The sequence below is a fragment of the Mustela nigripes genome, chromosome 12 (genome assembly GCF_022355385.1).
Source record: "Mustela nigripes isolate SB6536 chromosome 12, MUSNIG.SB6536, whole genome shotgun sequence".
Classification (NCBI taxonomy): domain Eukaryota; kingdom Metazoa; phylum Chordata; class Mammalia; order Carnivora; family Mustelidae; genus Mustela; species Mustela nigripes.
The window spans coordinates 122,539,418-122,544,583 of record NC_081568.1 but is presented as its reverse complement, the minus strand read 5'-3'; the positions used below and the strand labels follow the sequence as shown (position 1 = coordinate 122,544,583).

General features: G+C 36.3%; 1 non-coding gene across 1 annotated transcript; it reads right to left on the bottom strand.

The window, feature by feature from the left end:
• Positions 1-1,134: 1,134 nt before the first annotated feature.
• Positions 1,135-1,267, bottom strand: LOC132029024 (small nucleolar RNA SNORA61). Its single transcript, XR_009407661.1, has one exon. It is a non-coding gene; the product is annotated as a small nucleolar RNA SNORA61 (small nucleolar RNA).
• Between the last annotated feature and the right edge of the window lie 3,899 nt (positions 1,268-5,166).

Below are 5,166 nucleotides of genomic sequence, written 5' to 3'. Positions count from 1 at the left end.
TGGCCTTCCTTAAATGGAGAAGACAGAATCTTCTCAATCTCCTTCTTGGATTGTCTGTAACCCAAAGTTACATTTATTTCTGTAAGAGAAAAACTGGCACAAACCTACTTTTCCAAATGATAAATCTGCATTTTCCATGTAGTTACATTCAGACAACAGTTTATGTGAAAGCACATCCTAAATAGCATATCGGGAATCTGTCAGTACATGACAAAATTCATAAGTATGCAGAGAAAGGCTTACCATTTGCTGAACAATATGATGAACCCTATGAAGGATATGGAAGAAACATAAGACCTAACTCCTGCCTTCTGTGGGATTACAATTCATCTGAGATGATACCGATTTACTGAATGTTTTCTTTCTTCTTGGAGATGAGCTAGGCCCCTTGAAATGATAACTTCACTTAATCCTTAATAATGCCTTGAAATACATCTCATTATCCCTATTTTACAAAAAAGGCCACCATGCTCCAAGAGGTTACGTATCTTGCCTGAGGTGGTATATTTAGTAAGTAGTGGAGCTGGGATCTGGAACTCTGTGGAGTTAACATTGTGGAGCCATCTTATCCAGACAATTCAGATAGGTTTCCACAGTGAGTTATTGCATAATGCTGGTCTTTACCAGCATTTCTGCTCTGCTAAAAATATAAGACATTTGAGACAACTCTCTTCCCTGGTTAGAGGCATGGGCTTACTGAATCTCAAATTTTAAAAATCTGAATTTATATCAAATTAGCAAAACCTATCTATTTGCATACTGAGTTTTTATTATACTCTCTGACTTGGCATCTAACTCTCTAAGTTGTGAAGGCTATTGTTTGCTATAAATCAAAGCTTGAACCGAAATTGTTTCAATATCCGTCTCTATACCCTCATATATCATTGCCATCACTAAGGTTACTTAATATACCACTTGCTGAGAGTCTCCAATTTCATCCACAAGAAAATAATCTGTATATTTTATTTTTATTTTTATTTTTTTTGACAAGAAAACCATGGGTATTTATCAAATACAGAAGTACTAAGTCAGCCACCACTACAACTCCCCAGAGCTTCACATACATTCTCCCTTTAAGCCGAAGATTATCCCAGTTTAATGGGAAGGAGGAAACCAGTTCAAAGAGAATTCAAACCCTGTTTGAAACTAGCCCACAGCCTATATACCAGACTATAAGCATCATGAGGCCAGCTTCAGTGCTCCTTTTCCTCCTTTTATGACCACCAAGACCAGTGTTCAGATCCGATGGGAAAGGGAGCCGGAGGGTTAATATGTATATTTTAAATGTGTTATTACATATGGAATTATTGATATGTCACAAATCGACAAATTTCTGTCAACTTGATATGATTCTTTTTTAAGTGATTTTTTTTCTGATGAATTATATATTTAGGATTTACTAATAATGACATTTTGTTGTTATTCAATATGGTATCACTTGCAATCCTTTACAAAGTAATTCTATGAAAGGAATTTTTGAAATTAGATGAAGATGAGATACACAAAGGTTTGGGTAAACCACAACAGAAAATTTCTTTCAATCTATTCCAATACCCTGCCAGTAATGGGTATCTTGACAATGTGTGGCACTTATTCATCAAGGCTAATGTTTAGTAGTTGAAACTGTATGTTGTGTAGGGCAAACATATTGCTTTGTTATAAAATATCAAATATTTACTAAGCCAAAATGAACGGGTAAATCCAAATTGAAAGGATTCTGGTTCCAGATCCTTTGAAGTTTACATTCTGCATTCCTCTCCAAAATGGGTAACTTAAGTAGTTCTCATTTATGTTCAAAAGGAGAGACACAAGTTCTGATGCCAGTTTATGCAGTACTAAAAATCAATTTGCATAATGATAGGATGTCATCTCTATAGAAAAGGTAACTTTGTCAATTGATGACTTACATAATTTGCTAACTTTTGGAAACAAAAATTCACATACTAATTACCTCACACATTATACCAAAATAAGTTACAGTTTTTTTAAAATTTTCTAAATAAATATTTAAAAAATCAAACCTATGGGTACTGAGAGAGAAATGTGATTTTTCCTTCCACAAAGAATTAACCAATTTGGCTGGGTCAAAATATTGATTACAAGCTTTGATATAGTCTGAGAGTCATTTAGAAGTTTCTCAATATGGTTGTTTTGAAAGAATTAAGGAGTCTAATGCTATCAGCCATTTTACACCAATATCCTGATCAACCAAAATGTATTTAATTAACAGTGCATTCAACAACAAAGGAAAGTCTGTCACGAAGATATAATCCCAGCTCTTTTTAAGAAAAAAAATATGGGAAACAAGATACCATCCGTTTTGGTAATGGAGAGGACTCTTCATTTGCTTAAACAGGCACTGGAAAAATTTTATTTAAAATTCATATCTGTGGCAAGTATAAGTAATTTTCAGCCAGCATACTCAGCTGTTCAATACAGACACTACATAAATCTGCTCAACAATATAAACACACTGCCTCAAAGCGATCTCACGAATTAAATAGCCTGTTTCCTGGAGAGAGAAAAGTATAGAACAAAATTAATAGTACAACTACTGTATCTCAATGGGGAACTACCCTCAAGCCTGAATCATTGCCGAGGAGGAGACGTTGACAGAGCTGATTGTAGTGAATATGAGAGTGAAGAAGTCTGTGAACTCAAGAGAGAAGAGTAAGAGACTTGATTTGGAAGCATGTTGCTAATTAGCTAACTTAACAGAAATGAAAGTCATGTAAAAAAGCTAATTAAGTCAAATTGATGCGCATGATCTCAGTCTTTATTTTGAATGTAGCCGAAGCAGTCTCTGAGGTAGGGAATCCAAACTCCAGAGAACAAGGTTTCCACGGGATGGGTGCTGATAAGAGGGGTCAATTTTAACTGCTCTTAAAGGTATATTTGTTCAACCTCTTGTGGTTGCCCAGCCCAGCCATCCACGTCAATTCTGTCTGGAGAGACACTTGCTCTTTGTAAGATTGTCAAGCACATTAAAAGTGTACAAAATTTGATACTGAGCTCATTTTTTTAATCTAATTATAACTCCCGTAGTTGAGCTGCATTGTTGATTTGAAAAGTGCTATGAGCTACCATTCTACCCAGAGCTGAAAGATCCAAAGTAAGGGATATTTGTGTTACCCCTCTAAAATGTATGTTTTCTTTATATTTCTTCTCATTGAATTAAGGCAGCAGTTTGCCCACTTCATCTTGAATATCTGAAATGCATGTTTGAGCACCTATAGTATAAAGAATCCTTTAAAAATGAAATTTGTATTGTATTGTTTTGAGGGACCCACAGCCACTTTCAGCAAATTTAATTTAATGTATGTCACAAAAGTGAACAGAAGAGGGAGAATGGGTGGTACTTAAAGTGTTTAAGGATTTATACATCTGGTCTTTTACAGGTAACAGGGTAAAACCCAATAAAAATTTCCAAAGAGGCCAGGAAGATCTGAATAAACTTTAAAAATAAAACAGTGACCATTAATTGAGTAAGGCTGTATACCAGTGACTAGGGCAAACACATGAAGACATTATCCTACTAAATCTTGATTAAAACCCCCTGTGAAATTACAACCCCCATCTTATAGAAAATTCAACCAAGAGAGAATTTAAGTAATTATCTATGACAGAGTTAGTAGGAACAGTAGAAAGTTATCAAACTCAAGTCTTTCCCCAAAGCTCATGTTTTTAACTCTAAAACCAAGAATGCAAAAATATAAGGAAAATTATTTCCAAGAGCATTTTTCCACAAAGATTCTCATTTGAGGAATTTCCTGATCCCACTTTTTTTAGCTAAGCCCAAGGTTTTGACATGAAACCCTGGTACACAATATTTGACATTCCAGACACTGTTGTTTCTCTGTTATGAAGTTTAATTAGTGGGTCACTGTCATCTTACCCTTCTGTTCCTCCTCTTCTTTCTCATTATTGTTGGGTATTTATAGTCTGAATGTATGTGACTATGAAACAATGGGCCAAACACCTTCTTGTGCCTTTTTTATTTCTAAGTATTGAAAATTTACCCTGAATTTTATTAACTTTCACTGTTACATACCTTCAGTGTCAAACTGAATAACTGGCAAATGAATTTTGTGTTAAGATCAGACTTCACAGTTTCTCAATTGAGTCTAAGCTATGCCTAACTGTGGTAAAGCTTGGTATATCTGGTAGATTGACTGAGAAGGACAGGCCAGAAGCATTTTTTTGCATGGAGGAGAAAGAACAGTACAGGAAAAGAGTTTACCTTGGGACAGCACAGAATTCTGCACAATGGGAAAGCCTTTCCCAAGCCAAGAGGGAGATTGGCAATTGAAACTACAGTGTGTTACTGTCATTCAAATTTATCCTCTGGCTGATCTGCTATAGGGCTAGTATTGAATCCCAGAAATAGTAGGGCTGAGGTATAAGCCTAGAAAAATATTTTCTCTAAAAGCTCACTAAGATATTGAGGATGCAAGATATATGCATAATGAAGAATAATCTCATAATGTCAGAAAACATCTGACATCTCCAAATTATGTTCAGGTTTATAGAATCACTTTGATATACTGAGAGGGCATACATGTGAAGGCAGCAATAGGACCCGGTGCCCAGGTGTAGGGATAGACCCCTCACTTGATAAAGGGAACCTCAAGTGTAGTGGTGTCTGCTTCCCGTTACTTGGTAACAGCAGGAATTAATAACAGTGGTGACAAGTGGTAAACTACTTTGGAAAATCATAGGACCCTTTGACACAGAAAGCAGACCCCTTACAGATGACACTGCCAACTGTGCCACCAGTGGGACACTTCTTGAAAATATGTGGTGAGTTTGATTAAACAGGGTCAGAGAAGAAGAGTAGGAGAGGAAAAAGTTAGGCACTGATGTGGGTGAAGAAAAGCTATTGCTCGTTTCATGTGGAAACTTACCTCCAGCCAGAGACTTTCCCCACAACTAAGAGAAGTGTTCAACAAGGCTAATGTGCTGATAAAAGTTGATGAGGATGTGGAGAAAGGGGAACCCTCTTACACTGTTAGTGAGAATGGAAGCTGGTTCAGCCACTCTGGAAAACAGTTTGGAGTTCCATGAGATATTAAAATAGAGCTACCCTATGACCCAGCAATTGCACTACTAGGTATTTACCCCAAAGATACAGATATAGTGGCACATGCACCCCAATCAATGTTCATA